Below are 26,962 nucleotides of genomic sequence, written 5' to 3'. Positions count from 1 at the left end.
ATTCTAAGGTGGCATGAAATACAGATGATTTTCTTCTAGGACAATGACACAGTATTGTCTCACTCTGTGGTAGCAGGTTGGCTTTACAAAAAGTGTGAGCATCATCAGATTATGTACATCTGCAGTGCTCCAAACAAATAAGAAAATAATGGTCAGAAAGATGTTGGTAGAATGCCTTGCATCATGATCTAAGGAGTTACTCAACAAGGAAACCTGTCCCTCAAAGCAAGTAAATTAAACCTGTATAGAGAAAGTAGTATGCTCAAGGTTGTAATGTCAAGTTGTTTATTCAAAGAATTAATGTGACAGACAAATTAAATCACCTATGAATGATCTTCATGGAAAACTATGGATGAAAAAAATTAAAAAAAAAAAAAAACTTTGAAAACTCTGAAGAAAAATTTGAAAAATATTAATTTCAAACTAAGTGTATATTCTCTTGAGTTAGCTTATGCTTTATGATCATGAGGTTCTAAGTTTAAATCCTGAGCTCCTATTTAAAAAGTCAGACATGGCTGCATGTGTAAACCCCAGAATTTTGTGATGGAGACAGGCAGATTCTGAGAGCATGGGGAACTGGGGGATCTTCTGGTTCAGTTAACATGTCATCCAAGGAGTACAGAAAAGAGGGGAGATGCTGAACTTTGTGCTGTGGCCTCTGCATGTGGATGCATGGGTACCCTCACACACTGTAGAAGACACACAAACAGGCATACACACACAGAGGCACACGCAAATTGTTTGGAGCAAACTAATTTGTAATATTAGTGGCTGAAATTTACAAATCTTGTTAAGATTTAAATATTTAAAATCAGTGATTATTTATTGTAATACTCATCAGCAGGTACTTTGTTTGCATTCCAGTCCATCATAGTCACAAACAAATGACATCACTAGGAAATGTCATTGACTTTAATAAACTTGACCACACAAAATTTTGCAGGAAAAATGATCAGGGTGATTTTCTATACCATACAACATGACCCAACTCAGTCTTGATTGTTTTCTTTATTGGTTGTTGTTGTTTGCCTCTAATAAAGTTGGAAATTATTCTGAATTTTAGTAGTGAGGGTAACTCAGCCATGTGGCTCATGCTAAATATCTAGTTACATACATTTTCCTCTAGAGCTGATACAGTGACTTCTGTTCCAGGTAACCAGACAAATAGCATGTAATTCAGACCACTAAAACTTGAGTAAAGTCATTTCAGCCACTAAAGCTTTGAGTCAGGACCATATATTCCCAGTGCTGTCCGGGTTTGAACTCAGTACCCCATCTGAGTGGCACAACAGGCACATTTTGCAGTCCGAGGCACAGTTGGAGCAGAATGTCCCAGCCCTCAGTCAGCTTTGAAGAGATTTTCACTTTTCAAAGCCCTGTTGTATACTGAAGTGGGTTCTACATAGCCTGCAGTTGTCAGTGTTCAGTCTGGAGTGGTCCTTCATTTGGGGTTCAGTTACTGTACCTTTTCCTGACAATATAGTAACTGACTGACTTTTTTCAGACAGCCTCATGCCACATCACTCACCTATGACATCAAGTCCAGACTCCTTGTGCCCACTCTCCACCTACTCTGGGTGTATGCTGTTACTCTCTAATGCCATCTTTTCAACTCCTGGTACCTTCAGTGGACATCTCACGTGCTATGGATATACATCTCCTGTCGGTCAGATGTCTCTCAATAGCCCAAGAACCACAGTTGAGTGCTCAATGATGTGATAACCTCATTGTCAGTATTGCTCAATAGCTGTACTTTTTATTTCTAAGATTTAACATACAATCATGTTCGGTGAAAAAGGGACCTAAATACATTTTAAGACAATAACTTTAGGTGGAAATGAGTAATCATTTGATATGAAATAGTGCAATCTTAAATGTGAAGTTTTGTCATACATTTACCCTTTTTAATTGTTGATAGGAATTATTTCAGACTGAAATCTAAATATTTCTCTACAGAGCAGCTGTGTATAACTATGTAACGTGAAAGAGCATAGTTTACTAGTCTCATTTTGCGCATGGAAAGTAACAATGGCTAATATCTTCATATAAATTTTTAAATGAGATTTATAGTTCTTGAACCAATGTTTTCAGAAGGAAGAAATGTAGTAAATTTGTCATAGCATAGCAGTTATTAAGGACAAGACTGTTAATAAGAGAAACAGATGGAAAATAAGCTGACAACCATGACCTAACATACAGAAGAACAGTGGCAATATCTTTCTTTTAAAATGTTTTTGTCGGGGCTGAAGAGACCACTCACTGGGAAGAACACACATCTGTACATGCGTACATGCACCACACATAGAGGGTACCCAGTTAACATTTAACAAACTCTGTCCAGTATTTTAACATTGTAATGACAACCGTAGTTATTTTAAGTACATTAATAGAAAAATTATTCAACAGAAAATTGTAGGAAGGAAAATAAAAATCAATTATTATGCTTACACAAAGGCTTGTAAAGTTTTACCTGCGTATTTCTTCCTAGTGAGAGACTGTCTGCATTTATTTTTCTCTAGAATTAGTGATTCCCACAGAAAATTACTGTTTTTCTTTTCCTTTGCTTCAGTTTCTATCTTAACCTGCATGATTCCTATCAACCAAAATTGTCATCTGTTGCTGATAGATAATTAAACATGTCTGGAGGATTTTTGTCTTAATTGTGTTTTGACCACTTTATCCACCAGTATCTGTGTCTCTGTTTCTGTTTATAGAACCATAAGGGCCAATTGATGACCCAGATAATTTAATACTTTATACCTTAGCTTGTACTGCCGTTCTCTGGTATGCCTAACACATGTGTTATATTCTGTACTATAAACTACAAATGCTCTGCCTTTCTTTTGTAAGCTAGTATATCTAATTTATTTGTATACAAATAATGAGCTCCTGTTTGATGCTTTGTACTGTACATCACTGTTAAATCTTATCTTTGGCAGTTTGTATTGTAGTCGGCTGTGGTGGTAGTGAGTAATGAAGAAATTGGTAATTCTAGGGACTGAGGGCATTGCTCAGTTGAAAAGAGTGTTTGCTGTATGAGTGTGAGGACCTGGGCTTGAATGCCCTTCACCTGTGTATGCCAGATGTGGCATATGCTTGTTGCCTCAGCACTGTGAGGGGGTGGAAAACAAAATCCCGGAGCTTGATGGCTGCCAGCTGACTCTACATTAGTAAGAGACTGCCTTAGAGAATGAGGGAGAGTGTTTCTTCGAACACATGAGAAGCTCCTGATCCCACACCTTTTCATGAGCAGGCACTGCTCACTGCTCATACAAGTACACCACACACATTCACATGCAAACACATTAAAATATGTTATGATTCTGTTTGCATAATAGCAGTTGTAATATTCTGTGGGATATTTAATACCTAATGACATGTATTCTCATCTTGTTCATTTTGAAATTCTAAAAGTATATGCAATTTCCACATGAATTTTAAAATCACCACTTAATTTGAAAAGCCAATCTCAATTTTAGAAGTTTCTGGGCTTAATATGTTGAAATTTAATTTATTCCTCAGACTTTTTAATCAGTGCTAACAGTGAAACTGTACACTTCTCTTACAAAAAGCTTTATCTCCAGAACATACTTTAGAAGAGAACCCCAAAAATTGACCTGGGACCTCCACATATGTGACATCTGTGCTCCTACACTGATGCCTTACTCTCTCTCCCTCTCACTTCTCTCTCTCCCTTTTCTCTCCCTCCCCCCCATACACAACACACACACACACACACACACACACACACACACACACACACACAAATAAAATGTTTAAAGGATACAGCAGTGAATTTAATACAGACGCAAAGTGACTGAGGCCCTGCAGAAAAACATGGACACTATGGTCCCATCTGTGAACTCAAAAGGAATTTCTGAAGTTTAAGGTCAAAGTGGGGTGTATCCTATGAAAGCAGAAGGTGGCTGGGATATTCCAAGTCAGGGACTTCCAGCATACTTCTAACATGCTATTTCTTACTTGAAGTGTTCTTGAAAATTTAGAATAAATGTTTAGTGGAGAGATATATAAAATATATTTTTATATATACATACATACACACACACGTATATATACACTTGCATATGTAATTTAAAATAACCAGTACTAAATTTGTAACTATTTATTAATACTAGAAAGAAAATTTCCTGGTAAGATTTTTCAATATGCATACATGATCCTTTCCTTAATAATGAATTAATGTTATTGAAAAGTCAGAAAACAATTACACATAGTGGCATAGATGCCTGTAATCTCCACATTGGGGAGGATTTTTTTTTTCTTCAAGGCAATTTTTGTGGTACATAATTGGGACCCTATTTGAAGACAGCCAGAGGCTGGAATATGGCTCAGTAATAGACCATTTGACGTGAAAGTATAACACAAGTTCCCATTGATAATTAGGATAAAGAATATAAAATTTTAAGAGTTACAGATGCAAATTTGTTTTTGAAGCTAAAAGGGATGTGTAATTTAAGATTGATAATTGAATGGTCATATTTATAATATGGCCCCTACTCATGTTTACTTTTAATTAAAATAATGCAATTCTTTAGCAAATTTTGCTCGAAGCAGCTAAACCTATAAAGAAATTAAAATAATCTAAGCTGTATTTATGTAGCAAGGTTGTTCTGGTTTATAATATGATTTTTTCTGAGGCAGCCTGGAGTTGATTCCAAGTTCTCTGTTGAGAGAAAAGCAAAAGCTATCTTCACCTGTTGCCCGCACAGTGTCCCATGATCTGTTGAACAGAAGGAAAGGATCTGAGCCGTGTTCTAATTATAAATGCCTGATAGTTGACTCTGGGATTTGCACTCATTGTGCATGGAAATGTCAATGCCTGATGATGAAATTGTTGTGCTTATTCTTGGGTTTACCTTAACAGCAAACATTTAGGTTGGTATTTTTGCATGAATATTAGTTATCTATTATGAAGTGTACTTGAAGCTTTTGTTCATATTGATGAAATATGGGGTACTATGAAGGTCACCTATATGTGTTGTTACCTGTATTTAAACTGATTAAATTTTATGAATGCAAATTCAGTGTAATTTTATTAGTTATATTTTTAATGTCTATCTTGATCCTGATTCTATGAGGTGGCAAATTTTTAAGTTTTTCTTTTCTTAGGATTACATGATTGACACTGTTGCCTGGAAATAATCTTTTAAATTTTCTTTTTTATTATCTCATTAACAATAAGAAAAAATTTACTAACATCAAAAATTTTTATATTCTTTACAAATAATGTTTCCTTATGTATGCTTCCAATTTGTTTATAAAAACCACACTTGTTTTTAGTTGTACTTTAGTAATTTTTAAAAGTAAGACCTGTTGTTTTCTCAGCCCTCTGTGTAGCTGGAAAGTTTCTCACCAGGTACACTCATCCCCTGCAGTCCCACAGCCCACTTATAAAATATTCACTCAGAAGCTTATATTAATTAAAATTGCTCAGCCATTAGCTCGGGCGAGCTGTTGACTAGTTCTTACATCTTAAATTAACCCATTTCTATTAATCTATAAGTTGCCACATGGCTTGTGCCTTACCTGTACTTTCACTTCTTCCTTCCTCTGTGCCTGGCTGGCCACTCCTGACTCAGCCTTCCTGTTCCCAGAATTCTCCTCTCTCTTTGTCCCGCCTATACGTCCTGCCTGGGTACTAGTCAATCAGCACTTTATTTATTAACCAATCAGAGCAGCACATTCACAGCATACAGAGCTATATCCACAGCACCTCTGCCTGCTACTTCCAGCTCTATGCTCTGTACATTTAAGCAGTAAAACACAAACTTGTAATGCGCTTACATCTAGAAGTCATTTATATGGGTTGTCCTAAGAAATTTTGTGAGTAAAAACTTTAAATAAAAAAATAATTTATGAAAATAAACAACTAAACTTGACATAAACAATTGGAACCTATTACATTTTAAATCTGCAATAAATGCCCTTACTAATAAACACTAAATCATTTTCTAAGAAGGTATTATAGAGTCCCTTTGTGTGATTTGTTAACATATGGAAGGTGAAGTGTAGCTAAGCATCGTGTCAAGTTCTTACTATCCCTTAAGGAAGAAAGTTCAGTCCTCCCTGTTCACGTCTCATCAAGTGTGTGTATACTCTGCACCCAATAGGCATTTCATGTTAAGATATTTGAAACATGTCTGTTATGCACTTAACAGTGAACTATATACCCCAAATAATCCTGGCAAATATTCCACAACCTGGAAAATGTTGAAGACAACCATTCCTCTTGTGGTGGTGTATTTTTCATTAAATCTTGTACACACAAATAAGAAAGAAAGTAAATCAGATGGCAAAAGTAATCTGTGTGACAGTTCATTAAGGAAGAGTGATGCTGGTGTTGAACAGAAGCAAAACACATTTTCTTGGTAAAATTGTCAAAACTTAATGTTGACTTCTAGCAGTGAGCACCTAGATTGTTTCTGTAGGGCCTGACCAGCCATCTCGCTGCTGTTCCTGCACCGTGGACTTACAGCTGCATTTACTCAGTTTTCTTTTTCTGGGTGTTTGCTCTTTTCAGTGTTTATTGCTATTCTCTTTGATGCATTTGATTCTATCTGCCTACACGTCTAGTAAAAATGTATCTTAGTATCCAAGACTCAGTGATCTTTTAAACCCCAGGCTAACTGAATGCTTTGTCTATAAGTCCTGTCTTGAGAAATTTGACCCTTTGTCAGATTCAGAGGAGACAGACAGCACTGAGGTGGTTTTGCTCTCATGCTCAATTCCTTGAACATGTTCAATTCCATTCTCCATTGTTTTCCATCCTTTTTATTTAATACTTCATTTCGTTTGTCTTGTTCCGAGAGGTTTGAACTGCTATTCCCATATATAGTTTATATTATATTGTATTTTGTTATACATTAATATTTATATTCCATATAATATATTTACATATTACATAAATATATTTACATGTTATATAAGTATATGGTACATATCCTATAATCTTTGCTTTTTAATTCAAAATTTATTTTAAAGATAAAGGTATTTTTAAAAACCATATTATCAGTTTATTTATTAAATTCGTTCTTTAAATTTTTTGTGTGAAATATGGATAGATGATTTTAAGCAACAGTCTTTTGTTGCATATAATGTTTATAATCCCTGACATGTTCTCTGCTTATATAGGTCTTGTATATGTGTTTATGCAGGTTTTATGTTTGATAGGTCCAGTGGTGTGAGGTATATGTAAATATGCCATGATATCTTTGGTGTGTGAGTGTATGTGTTTAGAAACTGTGTGTTAGTATTGTTCTGGATGGATACAGGTACTTTTCAAGCATGAACAGGATACAGCATTGTTCTGTGACTGGTGCAGATATGTGGATAATTCTGATTTTACCCAAAGTTGTTTTTTTTTTTTCTTCATAATGCTACAAAAGTTGAGGGCATATTCTGAATTTTCAAGAAGAAACAAACTCATTTTTTATAATATTAGGAGTATTATATATACTATGTACATAAGAATATTTGATTTTATAGTTTATAAACTTTAATATTAACTAACTTTAGAAAATGTTAATATAAGAGTGAAAGGCTGGTGGCATAAGAAGTGAAGGTAGTAGGGTAATGAACTTAATGAGAACAATGATGACAATGATGATTATACATCTTTATATCTATATACAGATGATAATAACATAATGAAGCCCATCACTTTCCTAGCTTTAAAAGCTAGTAAGCACAAAACAACAACAACAAAAACAAAAGCAAAAGCTTCAGCCACTTTGTGAGAGCACCTAAACAATGACCTTGGCTCCTGTATTTGTTAGTGTCATATCCCAGGTGCCCTATGCCTTACCATGATACTGTGTCCCAGGATGTCCATCTTGAGTTGCAGCCAGCCTCCCAGTTCACTGGAGAGTGTCAGTGGATGTGTGACATGGAGCTCTTTGCTACTTCCAGGAGTCATGAAGCAATATTATACAATATATATCCCTAGCCTGAGAAGAGATCAACATATGTGGCATGGTTTTGCATCACTGTGAACTTGAAAAAAAAAAAAAACCCACCCTAATTTAGGCCCTTCTAAGTTGTCGATCATCTATACACAGTCACAAGGAATAGAAAATTTGAGAATACTTTTATTATGAAAGCATTTTTTCTCCTCTATTTGATGAAGCCACTATTGTGTTAAAACCAAGCTTTATTTATGAAAGCATTGGTTTGTTCCAGCAGCTGGGGTTTGGTTTTGTGTCTTCCAAGATGTACTGTGTGGTTTAAGTATGAGATTGAATCACTCTAAGATAGGAAACATTCATGTTGGGATCTTCTAGTGTGGAGACTAACAAGATAAATGGTGGCTGTCACTGCAATGAAAAGCCCCAGGAAACATACTCTTGCTCATTCTATTGCCCAGTTCTTTATTTAGAATAATAGTCTGATTGCAAGATACAGTGACTTCAGTATGAAATGAATGTGAATTCTTAGAATTCAGTGAAATTGATAGACATTGATTAACCAGTCTTTTGTGGCATCTCCTAATTTCCTACTTCAAATTTTTATTTTGGACAACTTTAGAAATTAACATTTTATAAAAGTTTGGAAAAGTCTAAGATGGATTTATTTTGCTGTAGCAATATGAAAAGCACCCTCACGTAAACAAAAGCTGCATAGCAGGGAAAATGATTTTTCCATCATCTTACTATGATAAAATTTATAGACACCACCATGCATAGCTTTTGGAACTTAACTTTGACAGGAATCAAAGTTTTAGAATTACTTGAATGTATTGTGTTGAAGGATTCTTTTCAGTCATGCCAACTACATGAGTGTGTTATCTGTATATTAATTAAGTAGATTGCTTAAAGTTTGGGAACTGTATAGTTTGTTAATTATAGCAAAAAAAAATTCTATTTATGACAAATAAATGTGGAATTTTACATTTCTTGTGCTATTCATTTTAGGACACCAGCAATCAAGACACTGTTCATTTTAGATATTGAATAATCTAGCTTTTTAAAATATGATTGCAAAAACTATTTCAAGATAACAATTGATTAAAATTATTCCAATTTTTTGATTTGCTTTCAAATATCTGAATTCATATAAGGTGTGGAGAACAATTCTTAAAAGGCAAGTGTATTCTTTTTTCTAGCTTATCTTTTTATTTTACCACATCATCATTAATATTTTCAAGAAAACCTCTTCTTTCTTTGAAATTTACTTCCTGTTTTATCTTTTATTTCCTGTCTTTTTCCCCCTCTAGTTTAACACTTTACTGATTCTTTGTGGATGTCACACTATGCATCTTGATCCCACTCATTTCCTTGCCCCTTTGCATCCACTTTCTGCCCTTTCAACCTCCTCCTCCCAAAATAAAACAAAAGAAAATGTAAAAGAAAAGAAAAATCTCATTATGGAAGCCGTGGTGTGACATGGTGAGTCACTCAGTATATGTATAACCCTTAGTCCATTTTCTTGCAAATGTTTGTTGCAATGAGTCATTGGTCTGGTTCAAGGCCTCTGGCTTCTGTTACACCCTGGATACTCGGCCCTTACTGGGATCTTTCTTGAATATCCTGTTGTCCTGCGTAATGGAGCTCCAGCAGTTTTGGGTCTGCAGGACCAGCTCATCTTCATGCTCCTGTAGATAATAGATTGGGTGGATACCGGGGTGGGACAACTCATAACCCTAGTTCTGGGCCTGGGTAGTTGCAGGGTTGCTCAGCCCACCAGCTCTCCAGCATTTCCCTGGCTAGTTCACCACTTGCAGCAATGAGCAAGGGGCGGGGCCAGTTCTCCTGCTTTCCTGTCCTCAGGGTGGGTTCACCACACTTAAAGCACCTGGGCCCTCTCCACTGTGTTGCCCAGGGGAGGTGCAGGGAGCACTCTCTTGAGTGCTGCACCTGGTAAGAGGCAAGGCCAGCTAGTTCTCTTGCTCTCCTGACTTCAGAGCCAGCTCTCCCACCTGGCACAAGCAGCAAGGGGCTGGGGTCAGAATTCCAGGTCAAAATCCCTTTTCTGCTGCTTAGCACAGCAGAAGGGAGCCACAGGCAATTCCTTCCTATTATGCATGTATTTCAGAAAGTACATCTTTCTTTCTCTTCACCTTAGGCTTCTGTCTTAGAGGTGGAGCACAACGGTGTTTTCTTTGGCTTTGGGGTGGTTGTTGTTTCATTCATTGTTATTTGTTGCTTCTTGGCCATATACTGTGTATGGGACATGCTTCAAAATACTAAAAATACAGTAGTAAAAAGTTATGCAAGGTCACTACCTTCAAGAGACAGAAAGGATTTTGGATACTTGGTCGTATAAGTAATGTGTTAGGAAAGTATAACAATATACTGGAGTAGAAGGAATGCTTTTGTGGCAGGACACATCTGTTTTCACAGAGTGACCATCTTCCCTCAGATGATTTTTAACAGATTCTGCCCTGATAGGATTACTTCTCCTATTTAGAAACATAAAGAAATTTTGAAGTCTCTTCCTCTGTGTCTATCTTTCTTCACTATCAAATCCTTGAATATATGAATAAAGAAAATGTGGTACATACACATATGTGTATACACACACACACACACACACACACACACACACACACATGGATGCGTATGAAACAATAATGACCAAAGAAAAAGAGGATCTCACCTTTGCGTGGGTCATGGGGGGAGTTGGAGAGAAGAAAAAGAGAGGGGGATGTTATGAAATTCTATTTTGATTAAAAATATATTTAAAAAAGAAAATGGTATGTGTATACCTTAACTCAGGTTTTCATATGTGTATAAATTTGGTGTATATAAAAATGTAAAATAGTCAACAATAGGGTCTCATGTATCACAAACTGTCAGGGAGCTTGTTGTGTAGTTGAAGATGACCTTGAACTTCTGATCCTTCTGCCTCCACCACTCCAGGGATTCTATATGATAGGCATCACTCATCGAACTGTATCTCCAACCTTAATAGAAAAATCTAATTGAATATTTTAAATTTAAATTAAATGTATTAATTATTATTATTAACAATAATAAATTAATAATTTGAGTCATGAGATATTCTGATATATGTGCACAAAAATGTTTAAATGACTTGTTCTTGAGTTGATAAGCCTGGATTTTTTTCTTTGTCATGATTTATATTGTAAGACTGTGTGGCATTGATCTTTCTCACATAAGGTAACTTCCAGGTTCATCTACATTACTGCAAATGGCAAAAGTTCACTATTTTATTATGTTTGAGTTGGAGTCTCCAGTGTTCATTCACCATGTTTTCTCTGTCTGTTCATCACTGGTGGAATATCGATTGGTTTCTTTTCATATGTGAACAGTGTTGTGGTAGACATGGCACTCCAGATGTCTCCTCAACATTTATTCCTTGCATCTGTGCCCAGTGTGACTGCTCTGTCCCTTAGACCTACTAATTTCAATTCACTGAAGAATTCCCATTCTGTTTTCCTTCCTACTAAAAGCATGTAATATTCCCTTTTCTTCACCCTTCACCACTACTTTTGTCTTTTTGATAATATTCATTCTAAATTGATTTGAAGGATTTCTTATTCTGGTTTTAATTTTGATTTTCCTATTAATTAATTAATGATATTTTTCATTCACTTATTAGCCAGTTTTATTTGTTTTTATTCTTTTTCATTTTCATTTTATGTATATGGGTGTTTTGCCTATTATATGCATATGTGCATATATATGTGTGTGTGTGTGTGTGTGTATACACCACATGAATACAGTACCTGCCAAGGCCAAAAGAGAGCATCAAATCCCCTGGACCTTGAGTTACAAATTGTTGTGAGCCACTGTGTGTGTGCTGAAAATCAATCCCAGGTCTTCTGGAAGAGCAGCCGGTGCTCTCAGGCACTGAACCAAAGCTCAGCCCTCGTTTCTGTGTTATTACAGAATGATTGTGCAGTTGGACTGCCCTGTTTTTGATCATGTTGGTGTTCCTTACTTTGCTCACTGTCAGTGCCCATTCTGTAGGCTGTCTTTTCATCCTGGTGGCCACTTGCTTTGTTGAGCAGAAACTTCTGCATTTAACGTGATCAGTTCTCTGTGTTTCCTTTTTTATTATTGTTTATTTTTTATATATGTGTAATGAATTTTCTCCATACTATGTGTTCTGATCATGGTTTCTCCTTCCTAACTCCTCTGATCTTTCCCACATCCCCATCTTTTTGTAGACTTCTGTGTCTCATATTGCTTTGTTTGGTCAATTCTTTTTTGTCTTACTATGTTTTCTTTAACTCTTCTTGTATTTTTGCCATCTTTTCCCAAAACTCCTCCCTATCCCATTGCCCTGAAACATTTCTGCAGTTTTCTGGTGCTTTTGCAGTTTCAGCTCCCACTTTGATTCATCTGTGTAGATGGTAGAATAAAGATCTGGCTTCCTTCTTGTGTGGAGGCATCCAGTTTTCCTAGCAGCATATACAATACATAATTCCTGGGATGATTGTAAAGAACCCCCCTGGATGTTTTGTGTCGCCCATCTTGCCATGTCACAAATCAAAGGCTACGTTGTACGCTGTGAAGTTAGTTAGTTGACATTCACTATATGTTGTAGTCAAAAGTGTGAACTTGAATTTTTAAGTGGAACCCACAGCACAGATCTATTCCTAATTAATATAACCACTTACTGTACAGTGTATACAGCCTCCCTGGAAGTCCTTTACTTCATACCGTCCAACACTGATTCATCTCTTAAGGGAGATTTACAATTTTGTATTCTAGGAGAATCATCTTCTTACGCCCTCAGGGAACAGTGAACAATGCATGGGGCACTTTCTGCTTTTGTCTCCAGCAACCTGTTGCTGGGTTTTATATATTTGTTTGTTTATTTTAGCTTGATTCATCAAGTACCTCTCAGGACTAATAGGAAAGGCATCATTAATTTAATTTTTTTGTTTACTATAATGAATGCAAGTTTATTTAACCACTTGCTGTTTTTGATCCTGATTTTAGTTTAACTGGGGAGGGTAGTGTTAAGAAAATATGGTGACATATATGTGTAGTTCTCCAGTAGAACCCTTAATAATTATAACTTCTAGATGGAATTGTTAAATCCAGATACATTTATATGTTCTGCTAAATTGTCTCCAAGAAGGAATGGGACAGCCTGTAGTCCCAGCCATATGGCATTTTTGAACAACCCTTCTATATAAGTCTAAAAAATAAGTCTGCAAATCAGTTATGCACAAAAAAAGCATAATTGTTCTTGAAAAATACTGGAAAAATGTATAGTTTTACCATGTATAAAGACAAGAGCATTTCTTATACTAAGACATATTTGTCTTTATATGAAGAACTAACATTTGTGAGGCCGAGGCAGGAAGATTGCCATGAAACCAGTCCAGTCTGGGCTACCCTGTGAGACCCTGTCTCAAATAAATGAATAAATAAGTAAATCATACTGGAACATTTGCTATTGCAGAACATAGAGTATCAATGGTTTTCAAAATTGATCAGTATTTTTTATAGAATTCTCACTATGAAACATGTCACTTCACATAAATACATGGTACAAAATTGCAGAAGTATAGTTAGAACCATTTCAGAAATGGCTTGAAATTTGGTTCTACTTCCAAGCAAAACTTACGTATTTTTAAAAGAAATTCAGCCACTGAAACTTCAATTTTAAAAAATCCAGCATTGGAGTATAGGACTTGTTTGGTATTTAACAGTTGCTGTTAAGAAAAATTATTCTACTTTCCACAATTAAAGGATTCTGTTTTAACAAGGGCAGAAATTTAGAATGTACAGTGAAAATATGGCAGTTCATAACATAATAGTCTCAGATATGAGTGGAGGTGTTTGAGACAGTGTTCATTGGCTTTGCATGCCATGAAGGATTGTGTAGTGCAGTTGTATATTATGTGTTCAAAACCCAAACTGCTGTGGACTCATACAGTGCAGGAAAAGTGAGCACTTTCAAAAAACCCCAAATACATCACAAGCTTGACTTTGAATTAAATTTTATGAATTCAGAAGCCTCTTATTGTCAAATTTTCAGTCTCCACATTTAGTAAGAGACAGTAATATAGGATAGTGTCTTAGAGCCTCCATTTCTATGTCTATAAAGACCTTTTAATTATTTATTCATCAGAGCTATCTGGTGCATTTAATTGCTTGCAAATTTTTTTTTTGAGCTGAGGATCGAACCCAGGGCCTTATGCTTGCTAGGCAAGTGCTCTACCACTGAGCTAAATCCCCATCCCGTGAATTCTTAGTAGGTGATATTAATGTATTTACGTTGCATTGTTACACCACTCTTTTGTCAGTTCGTTCTCTTTGCCCTATGTATTTTCCTTGTTGTGATGTACCAGCTGTGTACTCTGTGTTGACTAATACAATGGCACTCTAATCATCTTGTTCTCCTGATGTTTATCCATCTTCTGACTTTGATTTTTTATATGTTAAGAAATTAATTGTATTAGAGGTCATTCTAGAATGCAGCAATTGTGGTACAAGCTTACCTAGTCAAATGGTAGCCCAGTTCCTTGGTTTTGCACTCAGAAGTATAATTTGTTAGATAAGTGCGGCTGGAGAGCCTGTGTGGAAGACAGGCTTTGACATTGCTAATGGGAACTAACAGCGACTGAGCAGATAGAGAGATAATTCACGACCCTTCATTGATCCTTAGTTGAGGAGGTAAATGATAAACACCTATGAAGACTATTAACAGCACTTTCTAGAAAACTAATACATAGTAATTATTTCTAATCAAGTAAGGTGAGATAACAGTGACATATTTTGGTCTTTAGGGTTACTTGGCATGGTATATTTGTGAAATTATTTAAGATCCAAAATGCAGTTATTTATTTGAATTTAGCAGCTGTCCATTTTAAACGAGGTATCATATCTTAACTCTCTACTTTATGTAAGGTAATTTTCTGTATTTATTTTTAGAAACATGATCTTTAGCTCCAGTATACACAACATGTAATAAAATTCACATGGGAGTTGTGCTGTAAAAATTCCACTTATTAAGTTTTGGCTTTTTTAATATTTGGAAAGTCTTAAGCAAATATAAGCATGTTCACAAAAATGATTAGTAAATTTTCAAATCTATTGCTTGCACAGTTTCTTGAATCAGAATGAAAAACTTTCAGAAAAACAGGACCTTCATTTCTTACCAGTTCTTCCTGTATCTTTTAAAATAAAACTTAAATTTAAAAATTGATATTACATCTGCATTGGAAGCTAGAGTACTAGAACTTTCTTTTCTTATACCTAAAACATACTACCTACATTTAAAACAAACATTAAATGCATCATTTTAGCATACTTACAATGACTTTTAGCTATTTAAAAATCCATAAACTACACATAGGGTAGGATATGCTTATATTCCTACTCTTGGGAGACTGAGGCATGAGAATCTCAAATTCATGCCCCACCTACCCTACATAGCAAAGCCCAACCTGCTCCCTAGCCTGACCCCCCAATGAGGAGAGTTGGACTCTTAGTACTGTGTGTGCATCTACTCCTGATACTGCTCATTGCACACATGCATGCATTTGTTTGCAGATTGGGTTTACAATCTCTTTTTTTTTCCTTTTTATTTAAAGGTTTTTTTTTTTTTTCATTTTATATACCAACTACAGTTCCCTCCCCTCTTTTTGCTCATTTCCCACCTTCCCTCTACCCTGCACCCCCATCAACTCCTCAGAGAAGGTATGACCTCCCATGGAGAGTCAACAAAGTCTAGCATAAAAAGTTGAGGCAGAACCAAGCCCCTCCCCACTGCATCAATGCTGAGCAAGGTATCTCCCGAGAGAAATGGGCTCCAAAAAGCCAGTTGATGTACTAGGGATAAATCCTGCTCCCACTGCCAGTGGCCCCACACAACTCTCACCCACATTCAAAGGGCTTAGTTTGGTCCCATCCAGGTTCCCCAGCTGTCACTCCAGAGTCAGTGAACCCCCACTAGCTTGGGTCAACTGTCTCTGTGGGTTTTCCCATCATGATCTTGATCCTTTGCTCATATAATCCCTCCTCCCTCTCTTCGACTGGACTCCTGGAGCTCCCCCCAGTGCTTAGCTGTGGGTCTCTGCATCTGTTTCCATCAGTTACTGGATGAAGGTTCTATGATGACAATTAGAGTAGTCTTCAACATGATTACAGGGGAAGGCCAGTTCAGGTACCCTCTCCACTATTGCCTGGAGTCTTAGCTGGGGTCATCCTTATGGATTCCTGGGAATTTCTCTAGCACCAGGTTTTTCTCTAACCCCATAATGGCTCCCTCTAAAAAGATATCTCTTTCCTTGCTCTCCCTCTCTGTCCCTTCTTCAACTCGACCATCTTGTTCCCTCATGTTCTCTTCCCACCTCCTCTTACCTAACCCCAAACCATGCTCCCAAGTTACTCAGGAGATCATATCTATTTCCACTTTCTAGGAGGATCCAAGCATGTCTCTCTTAGGGTCCTCCTTATTACCTAGCTTCTCTGGACTTGTGGATTGTAGCCTGATTATCCTTTGCTTTATGTCTAATATGATCTTTTTATGTGTGGTGGGTTCTCATGTGGCCCCTGTATCATAGTAGCTTTCTAACTCTAATTCTCTTTGTGGTTCTTCCATCTTCTCTGGCTCTTCATGATACTAGCCAACTGAGAATAGTGATGTCTTGGCCACTCCAAAACTAGCAATGAATGTTTTGCCTATACTTGGGGTAATATTATACCATCCATCATTAATGTTTTGGTTTTATTTTCTACAAATACCACTGAATTCATATTTTTTTAAAACTTTTGAGGTGAATATGCCAATTGATTTTAATGTGTAACACTTTAAAATTTTGCAGAAGATGTTTGATAAAACACTACATGGCCATGCTGATACTATTTACATGCCATATGTAAATCCTTTCTCTGTCGTAGGATTTCTTGTGACTCACTCCATAGGGAGGATATTGTCTGTCGGTCTTACCTTCAACACTGTTTAGCCAGTGGTTCTGTTTTATGGTGCTTGTTGTAGGACAACTGGTAGGCAGCACCCACATGGAAGTGACAAACATGTTGGAGCCACTTCTTAAAGTCCTTAAAAATCAGCTTGAGTTTTAAAAGATTGTTCAACTACCCAATCATGTTTTCTCTTTAAACACAACACAGCACTAGCCACTATACCATCACAGTGTATTTTTTCTCCCGAAGAGTTTCTTCCACAGTTCCTAATTATTCTTGGTCCAGCTTCAAAGATTTTTGTCAATATGGTCAGATTTCTCAGCTAATAACCATACCCGTCTCCCTTTTACATGCTTTGTATGTTCTGGAGCATTTATGTTCCCGTCTTAGTGTTTTTTCTAGTTTCCTCTGAATATTGTTTTTCTCAACTTTGTAGATTCACTGCATGAGACATCGGGGTTCTGACAATCAATGCTTTTTCTAAACTCCATGACCTTTACACCTAAAACTGTTTTGCTAGAGTGTCCCATTTTTACTTCATTTTTAGGTCCTAAATTTTAGCTTCTTATGATTTAGAACCTGCTTATACTCCACTCAGTTGCTCTTCCTACCTTTTGTTTATGCAAAAGAAACAGTTACTCAGACACATGAAAGTGTATGTGCCATTCATGCACAAGTGTTCAATGGTACTGTGAGTGTTAGCTACTGTGGGATAGGACCATGTCATATCCCACATTCCTGTGAACTTAGGCTGCTGAGCAAGCAATATATAGTAATTTCTATCTGGGAGCATTCAGTATGCTTGGACGCACAAAAGTTCTTAGCCTGTACTAACACAAATCAGGCCAGAACTTCCTGTGAAACTAGTAGCTGACCAAGAACTTTAAGATAAATAATGGTAAAACAAATAGGTGACTATCTAAGGAAAGGGTTAAAATCAAATGCAGAGCTATACAAAAGAGATGGAGTTACTAAGAAACAAGTCAAGGATGTGTTGGTAATTGTGTGTTTGGAGGCAGTGTGTGATATGAGCACACATTATGACTTTGGAGCCTCAGGTCTAGAAATCAAGACCGTGTTAGGACTGTCTGCGAGTAAAGCGCCTTTCTGCCTAGCATGAAGTACTTTATAAGTTACCCACTGAGTTTATCCCTCCTACTACAGCCATGTGTTCAAGACACTGGAAAGGAAGCCCTGACAAACTTTCCAACAAGCTTAGAATGGGTTCATTTTAATGGAAGTCTTTTGCTGTGTCTGTGGAAAGCAGGGGTGCTTACTTAAAATATTTATGTCTCAAAGCTTAGAGCAGCCAAGGTTCTTGTACCCTCTTACAGACCACTCACAACATTACCCATGGGGCTTTTCTATCACTGTTATCCTGTTCTGAGTAATACATAGTATGGTAGCACATTGCTGAATTTCCTATGACAAGGGGCTTTTTCCAACATATTATGAGGTCTTAGACACAGATCAAAAATTACTTTTCTATTTCCTGTACAGTTATGTTCATGTGTGTATTTTTAAATTGATTTCCACTTCAGTGTCAATTTAAAAATGTGTATGTGATGTATGCATGTGTGCACATGTGTATGGATGCATGTGTGCACATGTGTATGGATGGGGCACCTGCTTGTGAAGGTTGTGTTCATCCATGCAGGTATGTGTGTGTAGAGGCCAAAAGTTGAAATGTCTTCCTTAGTTCTTCCTCTACCTTATATTTTAAGACAGATATTTCACTAAGTTTGGAAATCACTGTTTCCACTAAACTGAGTGGCCATCAATTCTCAGGGAGTCCTGAGGTCTCTGAGCACTAGAATTACAGATGTTCATTATCCTGACATCACAATTCCATGGTACTTGGATTGCTTTAACTTTAAGGCCTGGGCTACATCTTGTTCCAGGCCAGCCTGAACTACAGAATGATACTGTTTCAAAAGAACAAAAGTAAATAAGACATCCCTGTCTCCTTAGAAAACCCCCATAATAACACTTTATTTTTCACCTATTAAAAAGAAGATAATATTTATAAAAATTCTTGTATCTTAGAGTTTTCCCATAAAAATGATCATGATAAATGTATTCATACTTTGCCTTAGCTCTAAACTAACAGGATTTGTCAAAATATTTTATTATGCAGTGATTAATTTAATTAGGAAGCATATCTGTTCTTGGTATGGTTAGGAAATTACTGCAGTTTAGTCTTCTCCCCCAGATAAACCATTTGCAGAATCACTTTCTGTATTGGATGTACCCTAAAACAAATAGGAGATAGCTAGATTAGTAGTCCAATAGCCGATCTTCCATCCTAGATCAATAAAAATGTATAGGATGGACTGTAGTAGGTAAAAATCTTTAGTCATAACAGTTCATATATTATTCTCTTCTTTTGACAGTTCCTTATCTGGATTAACAAAATTTTGCATGTGGCTCACCCAAGGCTATTATTTAATTTATTAAAAGTTATTTTCAGCCATCTTAACAGAACTGTAGGTTATACTCATGAATAAAACAGTCAAAATTTCTTTCTATTAAAGAGAGGCAAACAACAACTAAAGACCAGTACACCAATACACCAGAAAGTTTTGGAAGACAGTTGGGGATTACAATAAAGAAACGTGAGTTTATAGTTAGCACCAATAAACTGTCTTATGGTTGTGGAAGAGTTCTCTGATGGGGTATTACTGAGCTAAAGCTTTTGAGATAAATGATGTCTGTATGTGTAGCTGGGGGTGATGCCATAGGGAATGACGGAGAAGCAGGGCTACTAAGACAGACATCAGCAGGAAACAAGACCTGAGTGAGAGCAAGCTTGGCATGTTCCAGTAACTAAAAAAGACCTGACTCCCTGGAGTATAGCGAAAGGTGGAGAAAGTAATGTGAGATGAGGACAGAGCTGAGTTTAGCCAAATCCTGGTGAATCTAAAAGCCTCAGTAGAGTCGGAATTAAACTCTAACTGGCAATGAGACACTGTTGGTCTTTAAAACATAGATTACATATGATCTGCATGGTTGAAACACCAGGAATAGGAGGTAAGCGACAGAAGGGTGAAAGACATAATGAATCTTCCTCAATGGAGATAGTGATGGCTTAGAGTATAGGGAAGTATTCTTAGACAGTGAATTAATTCATAATACATTTTTATATTTACAGCCATCGGGGATACAGAAAGATTATCCTGGGAAGACATTAGCTTCAAGAGTACTAAAAAAGAAAGTGTTTCTTTAAGGAACACATTACTAATTGAGTCTACCATGTGAGAAGGAAATGCAAATGCCTACATTTTGTTCACTTGCTGTTTTCCTGATTGTTCTAAATTACAATATGCCTTCCATCCTGTCTTGGTGACTGAAAACTTTACTATTGGACTTACTCTCTGCCTCTACACATTTAAAAAAAAAATACTGCTTTAGAATAGAAAATGCTCTGGGGAGAGTTTAGAAGTTTAGAAATGCAAGCCTTGGGTAAGACAAGGCTCAGAGAGTATTGTGAAGTAGGAAATCTCATGGTGGTAGCTGAAGACCTTGCAACTTGCATTATGTGGAGGTTTGGAAAGATGGGTACATAGAATTCCAGTCCAGATCATTGTTTTAATGGCATGTGGAACTACAAGATATTTTGCTCCTTGAAATTTGGGGGGGTCTTTAATGGGGAGGACAGTCAGGAGATACTAGAGTGCTCTGCTGGGTAATGGTCAATGGAAGACTTGACTAAGATGACCCAACTGAAGAACACTCAGGACTTGAGGAGAGTAGGTTAGTAAGTAAAGCGGGAAGCCAGAAACTGCATAGAGAGCAAACAAGAAACCAAAGACTAAAGATCCCTTCTAAAGGAAAGGGATGACAGAGCCAGCTCTCTATCCTCACATAGATGCAAGTCCAGGAAGTGACCCTGAATCCAGGGATCTGTCTTCAACTGGATTAGAAGTTGAGAGGACGGCCCAGGGAGTCAGGAGGGTTCAGCCTTTGGAGAACTGTGTGATCAGGTAACAGCAGTTGAAAGCACAATGTGTTATGTTCAAGTAATACCTAGCTGGGGTTTGTTCAGTTAAGAAGACACTTCAATAATTCTGAATAAAAGAGACAAAAACTTTTACGTAAAAAGAAAAAATGAAATTACAAAAGTACAAGAACACAATTTGTTAATTGTTGGGGAGAAAGTCTTAAAATTAAGACTTTAATGTATATAAGGCAGTCAGTTTTAGTCCATGGTCCCTAAGATATCCAGCTAACTATTTTGAGCTACAGACAAGTATCTAAAGATGTATATAATCTATTTACTTATCACATATTTAGCCCTTATCTCTTAAGGTAATCATATATCCCTTAATTTATAATTTCTTAATATTCAGTATTAAAGTAAAATAAGTTATCAGTGTCAAAAAAGTAACTTAAGAATTAAAGAACTTTCAAAATCTTCCAAACCTCATATTGATAAACATCTAAAACTTTTATCTAATTATAATAAAGTATGCTAAAGATATCATAACAATTCAAAACAGTTAAGAATATAAGGAATAAAACCATAGAACCCTAAAATTCTGGAGGAAAATAAAGGAAGTCTTTTACCATCTTGGGTGTGGTAGTAAAATCCCCAATCTATCCCTAGGAGCAAGAACGATAAGAGAAAAAATAGATGAGTTGATTTCATCAGAAATTAAGTACTTGGGCTGGCTGGGAAGAGGCTCTGTCATAGCCAGATGTGGTAACACATATCTAATCCCAGAGCTCCACCAGGGAAAGCCAAGACAGATGTTTCCCGAATGACCACAGACTGATATGTGATGGCAAGCAGCAGGAGATTCTGTCTCAAACAAGATGGAAGTTGAGGACAGACACTTAGGATTACTACCTTCTGACTGCAAGTGTGCCATGGCATGTGCACCTCCAAAGTCATAAGAACACACACACACACACACACACACACACACACACATACACACACACACACACAAAGATGGAAAAAATAAAACTTGTGTGCATAAAGGAAATTATCATCATATAAAAAGACAGTTGTTAGGATGGGGAAAATATAATTTTGGAAGAACTACAAAATCTCCATAATATGAGATAACTCACAAATCATGCAAAGAAATGAAAGTTTATAAATGGATAATAAAAACTTGAAAGATGCCCAACAGCACTGGAAAAATGCCAGTTGAACTACAGTGAGCTCTGCCCATCCATTTATGAAGATTTTAATTACAAAAATGAAGACTAAATGTTGTCTAAGAGGGGGAAAATTAGAGCCCTCTTACACTGATAGTTGTATGGTTTTAGAAAACCACTTGGCAATTCTTCAAAAGGACTAAATATGTAATTACATATTATCCAGAAATTCTATTCCTTTGTATAGACACAGAAGTATCAGAAATAGACATCTAAGAAGATACATACTCACTAATGTTCACTGCAGCATCTTTGCAGTATTCAAAAGATGGAAACAAGGGGTTCAGGTGATCTTATGAAATAAAAGTGTATGCTCTGTGTACGTAATGAAGTATTATGCAGCCACAAAAAGGAATAAAATTTGATATATGTAACATCATGAATAAACATTGAAAAAAAGCACACTTTTCCCTAACCTTGCTCTTCTAGCGCTATGGAAATCATGAATAGAGTTTTAGTATCATTAATATTATTGATTGTTATTGTTGTTATTATTATTATTATTATTATTATTATTATTATTATTATTATTATTATACTGTATAGGTGAGGTAGTTGCGTGCCACAGAGCAGCTTTGCAAGTCAGATGATACTTTTGTTCTCCATACACCTTCTGTGGATTATAGGGATCTAGCTCAAGCTCACCAGGCTTGTGGGAGAGGGCCTATACCATTGAGCCATTTGCTATCTCTGACCTTTTGTATTTTTAACTTTGGACATAAAATTTTGAAATTCATTTTATGTCCTCATGCCTTTGCCTAAGTTTTTTTTTTCTTTTTACTAAGAGCCTTTTTATGGATGTACAGATAACTTATAACTTACTGTAGTTTATTTTTTTAATCATTCCCCAAAATTTATTTTCACATATATTGGCTGAGCTTACAAATCCAAAAATGTTTATTGACTTTATAATGTATATTTTAAAACTACCTTATAAGTCAAGTATATGTGTTTTGCACTTTAGAGGTGTCATTCATTCTAGACACTAGAGTCATTTCTTAGAACACTGTTTGGGACATCTGTAGTTGGTCAGGCACTGTTCTAAGTAACACAAGTGTGATGATAAACATGACAAGTATGCTTCTTATAACTTTTTAGCCTATTTCTACCCCCAAATAGTCTCCACAGCACTTCCCTCATTTTGGTCTTCATGCTGTGTGCTTTGCTTGTTTTGTGTATAGTACCTGTGATAAACACTATGAACATGATGAGGCAATGAGAGATACGACCATCATGGTGTCTACAGCCTCCAGTGTAGTGTTTGAGTGGTAAGGGGTCAGTGAATGTTTATCAAATGAGTGAACAAATCAGAAACTAGAACCCAGAAAAGTTGAAGTTAATTTTTTTAACAATGAAATAGTCAACTGTTTCAAATGCCATTGACAGGACAGACAGTGGTGACGTGAAGAGGGGGTTTGTCCAAATGCAGCTGATGGGTGCTTTGAGCAGAGTTGGAGGAGAAGTAGTAAGTGAGTAGATCGGGGAGAGATGTTGAGCTTTAAAGTTGGGTGTTAAGGAGCTGGAGAATATACAGAAGTCCTTCAAGGATGCTGAATTAGGAAGGTGCTTTTTAATCTATCCTAGTGCTGTAACCACGACTGTTCAAATTAAAAGTGGTCCTTTGATGCTACATAAATGCATACTTCTTATCATCGCTTCAGTTATCCTGCTCATAAAGTTATTTAAATTTGGAAACAATCAAATTCTATTTTGTATTTGAACATAATATCTTTAAATCGTCTTTTTTTATAGAAACTAGTATTTTGTTTGCAAATGAAACTAAATGAATTGTCCATAAATATACTTTACATCCCTGATGGAATTTTTCTTCCTTTTGGTATAGTCTGTTTCTCAGTTTTCAGGGCTCTGTAACTATAATATAAGACTGTTTTGTTATGTTTATTTCCAACTGTTTGGGGGTATGCATTTCTCGAGGGGGCTGTGTTTTGTCCTGCATCACAGCAGTGTATGGTTCTAGATTTCTCATCATGCTAATATTGACACCTGAAACCAAGTGGAGATGCTGATGTTTCCATGTACATTTTCCCATTAACCTTTCATTCAATTTTTCCTAATTTGTCATTTTTGCCTAAGTTATAAATCATTAAATTTACAGAAATGTCTTGTTCCAATTATGTTAATGTCTTTAACCACTGAAATGATCCAAAAGGAAAAGCCTAGTGTATATAGAGGAAGTCCATCTTAAACAGGAGTGTGTGCTGGGTAAAAAGGAGTGCTACCCAGTGCACATGGGACGGAATCCTTGAGAGCGGTTGTAAGTGCCTTGCCGAAAATTACAGGAGCACAGAGAATATAATTTACTTCATTTCCGTGAAGAATTTGTGTGGATCTGCTTGAGAATTGTACCTTCTTTTAGAAATGCATTTTTCTATTATTTTATATTGCCTTTGAAATAAAAACATTAAGCCATTTCCAACATCACTTTTGCTCTTTGCCAAGGGGCCTTCTTGTTATCAAGATATATCTATATCTATATCTATATCTATCTCTCTATATATGAATTTCTCTCTTAACAAATGTGACATGAAAATAATGGGAAAAGCTGTTTGGAAAGGGAAGAGGAAGTGGGAAGTTGTAAGGAAGGACTCGAAAGGCGGTCAGTTCAGTGGCCATTATGAATTCAGTTGACATGCAGTGACTACATTCCCATCTCATGCAGTGTGGGTTGGAAGTGATGGTGTCCTGCACACCTGTGTTTTGCATTATTGGGGATGGGTGTGTGCGTTTTCCTGTAGCTGATTCTTAGCTTTGTTGTACTCTGTTGCAGATAATAGTAAATGCTGCCATTAAGCAAATAAAATGATAAATATCTGGCAGTTCAGCTTAGACACTAATGGAGTCTAAAAGCCTTTAAAATGACAAAACGCGGCAACTTTTATGATTTATAGGCTCATTTGTGTTACAGAGTTTGGTCATATGCTTGACAGTATCCCCCCACCACCACCTTTTTTAACTCTCTCCCAAAAAATTATGGTTTTGTGTTACCTGAGTGAAAAGCCATTAGAATTCAGGAGTGGAATATAACAGAGTCTCAGCTAAGTGTCCCAGTGTTGTGCACAGTTTCCTTTTGGCCTCACCCTGTTTGCATGGTCGTGAGGGAAAGGGAGTAATTCAATCAGTCCCCAGTGTATATACTGTGACAGTGGCCCTATGAACTGCCTTCAGAACGCCTCATACCTGCTGTTGTGTAGCATTATTTTCAGACAGTCACATTTCTTTACAGATCAGGTTTCCATTTATTTTCTGTGAGTCTACACAGTCTGAATAACACTGGTTGCTGTGGTCAAACATGTTAAATCAAAATTCTAAGAATAACGTGGACTACACAGTGTTTAGTTACGTGGTGCCAGGCTTCTTTCTTGGGAAGTCGTCATTTAAGCTAGCCTGTTTTGGCATCCCCAGAGCGCTCTGTGGTGTCTCTGAAAGCAGTGATGTAATCTGATCTGTGTTCTGTGTGGTCTGAGAACCAGAAGAACATTTTACATTAGCTGCATTGATCGGGAATCCTTTCTAGTCATTTACTCGACAATTAATACAGTCTTGTAAAGTGTCCCCTGGGTGTCCATATAAACTTGATCGTTTACCCAGGACCAAAAGATGCATCAAGATAGACAAGAGTAACTTAAGCTGATTAATAGAAACAGGAAAATGTAAATCCACAGATATACATTATATTCCTTCCGTCCTAAAAAATAAACTATGCCTGCTCTCCTGAAATTTCTCTGACACTGAAGAAACGTATTTTCACAAATTCAAATTTCCATTGATAAAGATAATGAAAATACAATTTAGATATACTTCTATAATTATAGTCTTATTTCAGTGTCCTGTGATCCATGTCTGTCTCTAAAGAATGACGAACATCTTTTGCATCACTCTTTAAAGCGGCATTAACTCTTTGTGATTTTTTTTTTATTTAGCTTTAGCAGTTTTACAATTTTGCTCGTACACAGTGGCATGAGTTTTGAAATACTGGCACCAGTGGGAACTCTAGTGCATAGAAGAAAAAGCTCCTCGGAAAGCAGATGCAGAGATCCACAGCCAAGCACTGGGCAGAGCTTCAAGAATCCCACTGAAGAGAGGGAGGAGGGATTATATGAGCAAGGGGGTCAAGATCATGACAGGGAAACCCACAGAGACAGCTGACCCAGCTCAGGGGAGCTCACAGACTCTAGACTGACAACTAGGGAGCCTGCATGGGAACGACCTAGGCTCTCTGAATGTGGGTGACAGCTTGGTCTGTTGGGCCTCTAGCAGTGGGACCAGGACCTGTCCCTGACACATAAGCTGGCTTTCTGGAACCTATTCCCTATGGTGGGATGCCAAGCTCAGGCTTGATGCAAGGGGGAGGGGCCTTATGCTCTCTGAGGAATAGATTGGGGGGAAGGGAGGGGGGATAGGAAACTGGTTGGTATGTAAAATAAATACATTTAAAAAAAGAAAAAGAAGAAGCTCAGAAAGTACTTAATTCCAATTTGTAAGCCATGTGCTTGTTTGGATCACTGAAGAAATGGCTAGTTAATTGGTTTTTAAATCAAGCCTTCTGTGGTCAGTCTCAGAATAGTATGAAAAACTAATCATGTGTTGTCATTACCTTAAGGCATGTCCATAAAATTCCTAAACTGTATCATGGACCATCTAAATCCTGTTTATATATCCCTGATATTTTGTATTTTATTTAAAATACCTCCTCAATAAAATTGATATCCATTCTTGTATTCAAAAAAAGTTTAATGATTTACTCATAAAAAAAAAAAAAATGAACTCCTTAAAAGATATTTTCTAGCCCTAAGGCCTTTTATGAGTACCGCATGAGTATCTCCATGAATGAGTGATGTGCTCTGATCTCTGGATCATTGGTTCTTTTGGAACCCAAATGCTTGTTTTGAGAATACAAGAAAAGAATG

At 36.7% G+C, this 26,962-nt stretch overlaps 1 protein-coding gene across 9 annotated transcripts in view; it reads left to right on the top strand.

Moving 5' to 3' along the window:
- Window positions 1-26,962, top strand: part of Nova1 (NOVA alternative splicing regulator 1) — a 127,113-nt gene that overhangs the window by 75,015 nt on the left and 25,136 nt on the right. The window lies entirely within an intron of this gene.

The sequence above is a fragment of the Onychomys torridus genome, chromosome 14, assembly GCF_903995425.1.
Source record: "Onychomys torridus chromosome 14, mOncTor1.1, whole genome shotgun sequence".
Classification (NCBI taxonomy): Eukaryota; Metazoa; Chordata; class Mammalia; order Rodentia; family Cricetidae; genus Onychomys; species Onychomys torridus.
Note: the sequence above shows the minus strand (reverse complement) of the source record. Positions and strands in the feature narration are given on the sequence as shown.